Here is a 13,024-nt window from a genome sequence, read left to right as displayed (position 1 = left end):
TTTTCTGTTTAGAAAAAGTGACAAAAAGCAGATTTCAGAGTACCTGTTGGCTCAACACAAAAGTTTTGTCTCAAGTACTGATAGTGTTGAGGATCAGTGGACAAAGCTCAAAACCATCGTACAATATGCGTTAGATGAGTATGTGCCAAGCAAGATCGTAAGAGATGGAAAAGAGCCACCGTGGTTCAACAACCGAGTTAGAAAACTGCTGCGGAAGCAAAGGGAACTTCACAGCAAACATAAACATAGCCAAAGCCTTGCAGACAAACAAAAATTACGCGAAGCGAAATGTAGTGTGAAGAGAGCTATGCGAGAGGCGTTCAATGAATTCGAAAGTAAAGTTCTATGTACTGACTTGGCAGAAAATCCTAAGAAGTTTTGGTCTTATGTCAAAGCGGTAGGTGGATCAAAACAAAATGTCCAGACACTCTGTGACCAAAATGGTACTGAAACAGAGGATGACAGACTAAAGGCCGAAATACTAAATGTCTTTTTCCAAAGTTGTTTCACAGAGGAAGATTGCACTGTAGTTCCTTCTCTAGATTGTCGCACAGATGACAAAATGGTAGATATCGAAATAGACGACAGAGGGATAGAGAAACAATTAAAATCGCTCAAAAGAGGAAAGGCCTCTGGACCTGATGGGATACCAGTTCAATTTTACACAGAGTACGCGAAGGAACTTGCCCCCCTTCTTGCAGCGGTGTACCGTAGGTCTCTAGAAGAGCGTAGCGTTCCAAAGGATTGGAAAAGGGCACAGGTCATCCCCGTTTTCAAGAAGGGACGTCGAACAGATGTGCAGAACTATAGACCTATATCTCTAACGTCGATCAGTTGTAGAATTTTGGAACACGTATTGTGTTCGAGTATAATGACTTTTCTGGAGACTAGAAATCTACTCTGTAGGAATCAGCATCGGTTTCGAAAAAGACGGTCATGTGAAACCCAGCTCGCGCTATTCGTCCACGAGACTCAGAGGGCCATAGACACGGGTTCACAGGTAGATGCCGTGTTTCTTGACTTCCGCAAGGCGTTCGATACAGTTCCCCACAGTCGTTTATTGAACAAAGTAAGAGCATATGGACTATCAGACCAATTGTGTGATTGGATTGAGAAGTTCCTAGATAACAGGACGCAGCATGTTTATCTCAATGGAGAGAAGTCTTCCGAAGTAAGAGTAATTTCAGGTGTGCCGCAGGGGAGTGTCATAGGACCGTTGCTATTCACAATATACATAAATGACCTGGTGGATGACATCGGAAGTTCACTGAGGCTTTTTGCAGATGATGCTGTGGTGTATCGAGAGGTTGTAACAATGGAAAATTGTACTGAAATGCAGGAGGATCTGCAGCGAATTGACGCATGGTGCAGGGAATGGCAACTGAATCTCAATGTAGACAAGTGTAATGTGCTGCAAATACACAGAAAGATAGATCCTTTATCATTTAGCTACAAAATAGCAGGTCAGCAACTGGAAGCAGTTAATACCATAAATTATCTGGGAGTACGCATTAGGAGTGATTTAAAATGGAATGATCATATAATGTTGATTGTCGGTAAAGCAGATACCAGACTGAGATTCATTGGAAGAATCCTAAGGAAATGCAATCCGAAAACAAAGGAAGTAGGTTACAGTACGCTTGTTCGCCCACTGCTTGAATACTGCTCAGCAGTGTGGGATCCGTACCAGATAGGGTTGATACAAGACATAGAGAAGATCCAACGGAGAGCAGCGCGCTTCGTTACAGGATCATTTAGTAATCGCGAAAGCGTTACGGAGATGATAGATAAACTCCAGTGGAAGACTCTGCAGGAGAGACGCTCAGTAGCTCGGTACGGGCTTTTGTCAAAGTTTCGAGAACATACCTTCACCGAAGAGTCAAGCAGTATATTGCTCCCTCCTACGTATATCTCGCGAAGAGACCATGAGGATAAAATCAGAGAGATTAGAGCCCACACAGAGGCATACCGACAATCCTTCTTTCCACGAACAATACGAGACTGGAATAGAAGGGAGAACCGATAGAGGTACTGAAGGTACCCTCCGCCACACACCGTCAGGTGGCTTGCGGAGTATGGATGTAGATGTAGATGTTTGATATTTTATTTTTGTGTATAAGCTTATTCCGCCATTATTACCTTCATCAGTACGTGTCGTGACGTTATAAACGAACGTATGTCCATTTAGAAAAAAAAATTCTGCTGTCTACAACTGTTGAATATAATACCTTTCACAAACGTTTTAAAGTTGTCCTATGATTTGATGTTGCAGGTGTACTATAATACGGTTCTATCGTTCTGGCGGTTGTAGAAATTAAAGGTCCACAATTGTTGAATATAATATTTTTGACAAATCTTTTAAAGTTACCCTATGATTTGATGCTGGAAGTGTATTATAATACTGTTCTATCGTTCTGACGGTTGTAGAAACTGAAAGTTGACAGCAAGTAATTTACATAAATATCTTTGGGTACACAACTAGCTAAAAAAACTCAAATTTCTACAACTGTCAGAATACTAAGAAACGTATTATAACAGAAGTGTATCATCAGATCACAGATAACTGTAAAACGTTTCCGACAACTATTATAACTGATTACTATGGACAGCAGCAACAGTTTTCCCAGATTGGATATATGTCCGTTTACGACGACAGGAGGTGTACTGCCAAAGGAAATAAAGCCGAAATAAATTGTTATACAAATATAAAATATCAAGGGGAATACTGTTATTATCTCTCTGCGTAAATTCAAAATGCTATTTAAGAAAACTATATCATCAAATTATTGTCAGTTTGGTGAGAGAGACTGAATAAATAGTTTTTGAGGTTAAACAACATATGTCCAGATTTATTCAGCTCATACCAGTCGATTTGTTTATTAAAATTACTTCTTATATATAAGCATATATATATGGATAAGGGCACATGAAGCACCGTCTGCTTTGACTTTATTTTCCTCAGCATTCGTCTGCCTCCACATCGTTTCATGACTTGCTTGTAAAGCTGTGTGTAGAACATTTTTCTGGAAGTGTAGCTTGTTAACTCTTTTCCTCTTTAAGAATGCAGCCTTTCTTGCTTTAATTCCTTTAGGCAATTTCTTATTTTACCACATCTAGATTCCTATTAATTAAGAGACTGCTGTGAAAATAACCAAAGGGCATTTATGGGTGTTATGTTAGTTCGTCAAACGTTGTACCATCGTCTTCATTGTATTTCATTTGGATGTACGTGCCTCCTGATCGAAAGAATAAATTGCTGTTTAGCTTTATTATAGACTTATTATATGTGTGGCTTATTTTTTGTCTTTTATCTATTGTGGCACTGAGGTGAAGGGAACTTGTTCTTTGAGCACGTAACTTACAACTGTTAAATGGTGTCTAAGGACAAATAACGAGAATAAAACGACTCTGCACGTAGATGACTTAATACCTTGTGGAAATTCCTTTTTTTTTTTGTCTAGAAATTCTCACTGTTGTAGTTTTCCTCTAAATTATTTCTTCATAAAAAAACTGTCCGTTGCATAACTTGTTGATATTTCTCTCAATATCTTTCCTTGTCACTGTTACTGCAGTAGTTCGTTTAGTCTGGTTAGAGACTTCTCCAGTCAAAACTAAATGATATCTGTCTCATGAACTCAAAGAACCACAAAGTCAATTTAATTTTGTTCGTACTACGATGATTTTCAGGGAATATACCGAATAAACTTGCAACGGCTTGTGAAGGAATTAGTTTTCATCAATAAAGTTTCGTCGAAATCCACATTTTGTTGCCTGGTTTCTACGAAACGAACCAAATTTAGCGAATTTCTGTCAACTAGCGATTCTCGCTCCTGGCCTCTGTGGTCTGTTTATCATCGAATCACAAGTTTTTATATATCTTCAATTCTACAAACTGAAAATGTGGTCATGATAGCAGGACTGGTGGAATTATCGTGAAATAACTCTCTGAGATAGCCTGGTTTCTACTTACATCAGCAGTTAACATGAATCCAAAAACGCACTTATTTCCTCTACGTTATCCTCCATCAAACATAATACCATGTCAGTTTTATTTCAATAAATTAGTTAAACTGTTGGATCATATTTAATAATTGTGCTGAACAATTTTCCGTGGAAACCGGGTAATTAAGCGTTTCACAGATTCCATGAATCGGTAGCAGCTGTGAAACGGGTACAAAACAGTGAATTAAAGCTTTCTGATGAAAATGTAGAGTATTTGCGTGGTAACCTACCAGCCATTCCATCTGCAGAGAATGTAAATATAGATCGTCATTTGCATCATTATACAAATTAGTACCCCATTAAAGCGTGCCTTTTATTTACAATAACTGCCACACTTTCTCTGTGCATTTGTTTATGAAAAGCCACTTTCATACGAGATGCAATTACGAGTACATCGTTGGACCAAATTCTACGCTCTGTGACCTAATTACGCTCGACATACAATGAAATAATGAACTTGCTAATGACTCTCCTATGGTAGAAATAGATGACAAAATTATCAGCACAGTAGAAATTGAGTTGAATTCCCAGGAAGGGATTACAAAAATAAACAATAAATTTCAGTGATAGTACCTAAAATACTGACTGCAAAGTTATGTCAGATATGATTTTCATACGTTGAAACTAATATGTTCCATTTTTCATCTTACTTTTACAGCCCTTCAGTAAACTGAATGGCCAGCCGCAGTGGCAGAGCGGTTCTAGGCGCATCAGTCCGGAACCGCGCGACTGCTATGGTCGAAGGTTCAAATCCTGCTTCGTGCATGAATGTGTGTGATGTCCTTAGGTTTAAGTAGTTCTAAGTTCTAGGGGACTGATGACCTCAGTTGTTAAGTCCCATAGTGCTCAGAGCCATTTGAGCCAAGTAAACTGAATGACTTCATATGGAGTGAGAATTTTTTTCGATTGAGTTCCTTACTTAGGTTTTGATTCAGTTTGACGTCGGTGTCATTAGGAATTAGATGTACGCTAAAGGATTATGAATCCACTCTCATTTCTAAAATGTCACTGTCTGCAGCTATACGCATCTAAACCGCTACTTCAAATATTCTAATGCCATCTGCTCACCTTACATTTGATCGTCGCCTCGGTCTTTCGTTACCCCTTCGATTACAGCAGACGATTTCATCTCTCATCCTACCAGTCATTCACCGCTCTAAATGCTTACATTCTTCACTGAACAACTTTCATGTTTTTACTTGTTTTTGTACTGACAGTGCACGCATTGCTGCAGTAATTCTGAAATGGTAGTACACATCGATTCACAACATGTCGTTTCAGACATATTTGAAGCTCGCCTTTACAAATTCCGTTCAGTATGAGGAAAGAATATCTAGTTATTTATAGACTTTTTTTTGTATGCAGCCTCTCGTTTCGCCCTATGGCTCCATGATTTAGTAATTATTTTGCAATATTTTCCTGTCTAATATTTGGTTATATGTTACTTTACCCGTACTTCTCAAGTAACCCCTGTCAGTCGTTGATACCCATGTACTAGAGAAGCAAACATTAGAAGGTCATCAGTAAAATAATGCTGTAGTGTAACTATTGAAGATTGAAATCATAAAAAAAATTGTAATGAGACTAAGATACTGATTAACAAAAAAGACGAAAATACTCAAAATTTAGAATGAAGTTAAAGGAACAGTTGAGATGTTTATAGATGAATGGACACTGAAGACAGTGGGTAGGACATAGAAACACGTAAACAGGTAATTCACAATAACGTGGAGCTATATACATTACGTGATCATTACAAATGTTTCATAAATGAAGTAGGGTATGGGAAGGACTGTCTCGCCGAAACGCATGATATAAGAGGCATTATTCTGAAATGGGTTATTCTACTTCCGCATACACAAAAGTGAACTGTCTACATAAAAACGTAATGGGGTACCAAAATTAACAATGCAAAATATTTCAGATGTATTGGAACAAGTTTTCCACTCACGCAGTACGACGAACACGTGGATTTCCTAGGGAGAGATCTTGCGAAACACAGCATGCTCAGTTCGTCCATAAAATACTGAGCTTCGTGGAGAAAGGCGCTCCAGTTCTTGTCGTGGTCTTTGACTTTCACCAAATATCTGACCAGGCTCATGATTATTTTCACAGTTTCCATTAGGGTATAGCTTAGCACGTTCTAGAGGGTGCTCTGAAATCCCCGTTGCAAACTTCCAGGACTTGTAGACGAGAGTGAGTACGTAATACTCGTATTTTGAAAACCGCCCATGTTCCGAAACGTACCGTTCCCGTTCTAATAACGCTTCCAGTTCAGATGTTTAATCCATCCACTTCTGCTTCAAGAACTGAATTGTGCTACACGTAGTACAATTATTAGGCATCAGTTTGAAACATCCATTTATCGCTGAAGCACATTAGTTTCTATTAACACCTGAACACTTCGCGGCGGCCACACGGTTGAACCAACTCTGGCTAGGTATCATTCCCATATCGCCTATTGCAGTGAGAAATGAGGTTGTGCACCACCATACTCAAACCACACTCCCTGACGGACATACAGTGCCACATCGTCCTAACTACCTTACTAGCATACGAAGACGAGCAACTCTGAGGCTCTTCTCTTTTCCTCAACAAGTGTGTACAAATTACACATACAAACTGAAACCGTTGTTGAATGGAAACGGTATGTATGAATATTATGTACTCACTTCCTTCTACAAATCCTAAAAGTCTGTAAAGGGAATTGCCGAACACCTTGCAGTCACCAGGCGAAATCAGCGGAAGCAACGGTAATTTGGTAATTTTGGTATTATGTGAAGGCAGTGTTGTACATCTCTGTATTTAAAGACGATCTGTTGTCTGTAGGAAGACTGGAGCGTCAAACGACTGTGGCGAAATGCTGGACGGCCTGAGGCGGATCGATATTCGGTGGAAGGACTGGCCGTCTACCAGGAACTATGAAACTGAATGCATTTAGAGTATTTCACCTACGTGAGGAAGAGACACATTACTACGTGTTTATGCTGTTCGTGATAAACCACTGGAAATCACAACAGCCGCAAAAAATCTCAGAGTAACATTTCGGAACTACACAGGTTGAAATCACCAATTCAATCATAGTAGCAAAACCGATTCAAGGTTGAAATAGCGCCAGAGGAAATGTAAAATTCACGAAAAAAGTGGTTTACAACAGACTTGTAAGATTAATTCTTGAGTATTGCTCCTCACTCTGGGACCGTCAAGCGATGAATTAACAAAAGAGAAAGAGAAGATCCAGCGAAGAGCAGCGCATTTAATTATGGGATCATTCAGTAAGCGCGAGAGCCTTACGGACGAGCTCAACAAACCCCAGCAGTAAACGCTACGAGAGGAAAAAATAGGTTCAAATGGCTCTGAGCAACATGGGACTTAACTTCTAAGGTCATCAGTCCCCTAGAACTTAGAACTACTTAAACCTAACCAACCTAAGGACAACACACACATCCATGCCCGAGGCAGGATTCGAACCTGCGACCGTAGCGGTCGCGCGGTTCCAGACGGCAGCGCCTAGAACCGCTCGGCCACCCCGGCCGGCGCTACGAGAGGAGCGTTGGGTATTACGAAGATGATTATTGTTGAAATTAAGAAAGCGTACTTTTGTAGAAATCCCAGAACTAGCTCGAGAAACTACCACGGCGAGAAAACCAGAACTCTACGCGTCATCCGAAAGTGAAAAACAGAAGGGGAAATTGGTAGTACTGCAAGAAGTACCCTACTCCACCGACCGTAATGTTGCTTGCGGAATATAGATGTAGATGTACTAATCAAATTAGATTATACAGGGTGTTACAAAAAGGTACGGCCAAACTTTCAGGAAACATTCCTCACATACAAAGAAAGATAATATGTTATGTGGACATGTGTCCGAAAACGCTTAATTTCCATGTTAGAGCTCATTTTATTACTTCTCTTCAAATCACATTAATCATGGAATGGAAACACACAGCAACAGAATGTACCAGCGTGACCTCAAACATTTTGTTACAGGAAATGTTCAAAATGTCCTCCGTTAGCGAGGATACATGCATGCACCCTCCGTCGCATTGAATCCCTGATGCGCTGATGCAGCCCTGGAGAATGGCGTATTGTATCACAGCCGTCCACAATACGAGCACGGAGAGTCTCTACATTTGGTACCAAGGTTGCGTAGACAATAGCTTTCAAATGCCCCCATAAATGAAAGTCGAGAGGGTTGAGGTCAGGAGAGCGTGGAGGCCATGGAATTGGTCCGTCTCTACCAATCCATCGGTCACCGAATCTGTTGTCGAGAAGCTTACGAACACTTTGACTGAAATGTGCAGGAGCTCCATCGTGCATGAACCACATGTTGTGTCGTACTTGTAAAGGCACATGTTCTAGCAGCACAGGTAGAGTATCCCGTATGGAATGATGATAACGTGCTCCATTGAGCGTAGGTGGAATAACAAGGGGCCCAACCAAGACATCACCAACAATGCCTGCCCAAACGTTCACAGAAAATCTATGTTGATGACGTGATTGCACAATTGCGTTCGGATTCTCATCAACCCACACAAGATTGTGAAAATTTATAATTTGATCACGTTGGAATGAAGCCTCATCCGTAAAGAGAACATTTGCATTGAAATGAGGATTGACACATTGTTAGGTGAACCATTCGCAGAAGTGTACCCGTGGAGGCCAAATCAGCTGCTGATAGTGCCTGCACACGCTGTACATGATACGGAAACAACTGGTTCTCCCGTAGCACTCTCCATACAGTGACTGGTCAACGTTACCTTGTACAGCAGCAACTTATCTGACGCCGACATTAGGGTTATCGTCAACTGCCCGAAGAATTGCCTCGACTATTGCATGTGTCCTCGTCGTTCTATGTCTTCCCCAGTCGCGAGTCATAGGCTGGTATGTTCGTGCTCCCTAAGACGCCGATCAATTGCTTCGAACGTCTTCCTGTCGGGACACCTTCGTTACGGAAATCTGTCTCTATACATACGTACCGCGCCACGGCTATTGCCCAGTGCGAATCCATACCTCAAATGGGCATCAGCCAACTCCGCATTTTCAAACATTGCTCTGACTGCAAAACCACGTTCGTTATGAACATTAAGCTGTTGATGTTACGTACTGACGTGCTTGATGCTAGTACTGTAGAGCAATGAGTCGCATGTCAACACAAGCACCGAAGTCAACATTACCTTCCTTCAATTGGGCCAACTGGCGGTGAATCAGGGAAGCACAGTACATACTGACGAAACTAAAATGAGCTCTAACACGGAAATTAAGCGTTTCCGGACACATGTCCACATAACATCTTTTCTTTATTTGTGTGTGAGGAATGTTTCCTGAAAGTTTGGCCGTACCTTTTTGTAACACCCTGTATATTAAAGAGGTGTACAAAAGCTTCAAGTCGTATACGAAATCTCCCAAAACCCGCCCACTGGATACAGCATAACAGCTACATGGGACGATACTAGAACTTGTCTTGAAAAGTTAGGACAATTAATCTTATTAAAGCAGATTTTAGAACCGATATTCTCGTAGCGAAGCACGCACTGCTGAGCACGTACGTTGTTTTAACCTTCCAGGAAATGACCAGGTCTGTTTGTCATTGCAAACTCTTGTGATTTGCAGCAGGTTGGATATGACGGATCTGTAGCCACAGCCCCACCAAAAGCTGTTTCCGAGGTGTGTGTGAATAGGAGCCCTTTTCCGAAGACCGAACAGACGTAAGCCTCTCATAATTAAGCCCCGTGACAAAGCGACGCTCTGATCCTAAAGGTTTTTCATTTCCTGGTGCCACGTACGGAGCCTAAGCGGATGCGTAAGCAGTCAACTGTACACACTCATTGTCTCTTTCGGTTCATTTGCACCTTCTGGGATATTCCAAAAATGCCTTTACTGGCAGTATTTTACATTAAAGTTCCAACGTTTTTGTCCATGTTTCAGGTACTAGTACTGACATTACCTGTTCCGAAGAACTACACCTGACAACGGTAAGATGACTTTGTTCCAAAAATTAGTCTCTATCCATAAAAAGACATTCCTAGCACTGTCATCGATTATTTCCGTTACAAACCTTTCAGACGTTCTACAGGTATAAAGAAACACCAACATTCCGCACAATGTCTGATGTTAAACTGTTAGAATGAAAAATCAAAATGGTACTGATTTTCGTTATTACCATTATTTCAAAAGTTGCAGTGAAATTTTACACTGGATGAAGTGAAAAACTTAACATTACGATCAACTTTACACCAGGAGTTTCTAAATGTAGGAACACTACTTGAAAAACAAAAACGATAACTTAAAAGTTTGGACAAACGCACTGATTTATTCCAGGTGATTTTCGCGGGATTTGTTCTCATCTAGAGAACCAGTACAGTTAGAACTATTGCTACAGAGCCTGACAATGATGGCTAATGCAGCTGTCGAAACATCTTGCACAAAAATTGAAGCATCTATGAAAACTAAAACCAGCGCAGTAACAGAAATCGACGTGCACACATGTCAGAATATTTGAAAATGTTATTGTGTTTGGAAGTGTCCATGGCACCTCTGGCAAAGAATTAGCTCCAATTGATGGTGTCGTAACGTAATCTCTCCAATGTGTCCGAAAGTAACAGTCCTAATTTAACAGTTACGTTAAATGGGATAAAAACACAATTCATAAAAAGATCGAAACCATCGGAACTGGAGACGAGCGTCGAACGTTGCTTCTTGTCAATGGCAAACCGTTTCCTACCCGATAGTAATTGCTGCTGTCAATGAATGCAAGCCCATTGCAAATTTTTTTCGAGCGAATATCGCGATATGAAGTGCACTCAGTGGACGATTGATTTCGGGTACTTTGCTACTAATCACAGCGAAAAATTCTACTGCGTGTCTTAAATCGCGAGTAAACTCAGGAACTGGACACGACCTGAGTGTAGACCTGTGTTGCGGATTTAACCTGTTTTATAATAATTCAAGACGTCGTGAGCAGCATCGGCCCAATGAGTATGTGTGCAATGGATACAGTTGAGGCCAGATTTACTTCTATAGCGGTGTGAGGGTATTTTTCGTGCAATGAAATTCACCCATTCAGGTTACCATAAAAATTGACCAAGGTGCTTGTTATTACAATGTTTCTCATCAAATGTTGTCCTTTACTCTAGTTCCTTAATATACAGCTGGGACTACATGGTATAACAGTCGAATCGTAGTAGTCACATACAAGAAATTTTGCAGCTGTGGATTGGCATGGCTGAGGAGAGAGAGATGAGAGTAGGATAATGGGAGGGCGAGGATGAGATGGACAGAGACAGGTTGAGGAGGAGGTGGACTGATTGAGGTAGGTATAGGAGATGGACGGAGAGTGAGGAGAGGAGGGAATAGACAGAGAGATGGGATGAGATGTTACAGAGAGGTGACAGGGGGGGGATAGGACAAAGGAGAGGAGGGGATGAATGGATGAAGAGGGTCGGAGGAGATAGAGTGGGAAGAGGTAGAGATGGAAAGACACAAGGGGGAGGAAGATATGTTAAGAGGAAGAGGGGGACAAAGAAAGAGGGTGGCAATGACAAGTGTGCAGTGTATAGAGAGGGGGACATGGAAGGAGAGGGAATTGGAAGAAATGTAAAACGGGAGGGGAGAGAAGGATATTGACAGAGATAGGAAGAGGAGTTGATTGATGGGGGAGGCGGAGACAGGGATAAATAAATAGGCAAGTAATGAAAGATATTAAGGTAATACCAAATAATCGCGTTTGAGCTGGCAACTCGTGACATGCCAGCCATTGACGCTAATCCATATAATCACACTGAAGAAATCATGCTCTGTTGCAGTATGTGGTGCAGCAGAAAGTACGTTGCCAAGCGTTTAATGGCGATTTGCTTGGTCCGCAGCTAGATGTAACTGTTGAATCTATAACTCGCAGGACTAGCGCTGCGTGGACAAATGATATCTCAGAGAATGTCTTAGTTATTGCAACGGATCAAGCCGAAACCATTTCACTTCGTCGCTTCAAGTTTTCAGTCATTTGAAGTTGAATTCCTGAGTATTTTATTAATTTGTTCAATAAAACATAGCTTCTGTTAATCTCGTATCTAATTTTTCCTTGTGTTCATCCATTAAGCTTTCTAAAACGTCTGGAAGGTACACCTTAGGTAGGCTACATTCGGTGATGAATCAAAGCATGATGACTACTCACCACCGCAACATTGAATGCTGCAAAGTTGGTGCTGCGAGCGTGTGATACAGTGAGGAGAGTATTCAAGTGTAGCAGAGACCAATGGACAATCATTCCAATGAAGATACAGGATGCAAACGGGGAATTCATGACATACGCGATTATGATAAAGAGCAGATTCCTATCGCCCTGCTACTGCAGCGGCTGCCTCCGAAATGGCAATGTGTAGTATTTATGTGCTACTGTCATGACTGTCTAAATTTAGTGGTTGACGGCTGATGATGAGTAGGGGACAGGGGTGGCATGTTCTGTAAGGCGGAACAGACGGAGATATGTGGAAAGTGAATGAGCAAAATGCCGGTACAGGCAAAAGTGTTTAAAAGTGCAACATTGTCCATAATGTCGAACACTAAGTTCTACACCTGACGGCCTCTATGTGTTCCTTCAACATTCTCAGTTACGACTGCATTGGGCACAGATCAATGGAAACAAGTCATTATGCTGGATGAAATAGGTTTCTTGTTACTCAAGGTCAAAAGTCGTATGTAGATACGTTGTCATCAAAGGGAACGGCTCCTACAAACATGCTTCACACCATGGACACTGGTCTCTTTGGGCAGTATTAAGATTTGAGGGACATTCAACTCGACTTCTGTGGGGTCTGAGGTAGCAGTCGATCACGCCATGGACAGAGGCCACTTTGGGGAGTATTATGCTTTGAGGGACATTCAACAGGAATTGTGTGGGGTCTGAGGTAGGAATCGAATGCACCAAGACAGCTATGGGCTACGTGAACATGGGATGTCCTGCATCCATCCATACCTCGTATCTTCCCCAACAGCAATTTCAGCTTCCAGTACGATAACTGTTTGT

Source organism: Schistocerca cancellata, chromosome 3 (genome assembly GCF_023864275.1).
Source record: "Schistocerca cancellata isolate TAMUIC-IGC-003103 chromosome 3, iqSchCanc2.1, whole genome shotgun sequence".
Lineage (NCBI taxonomy): Eukaryota > Metazoa > Arthropoda > Insecta > Orthoptera > Acrididae > Schistocerca > Schistocerca cancellata.
This window is presented reverse-complemented; position numbering follows the sequence as displayed.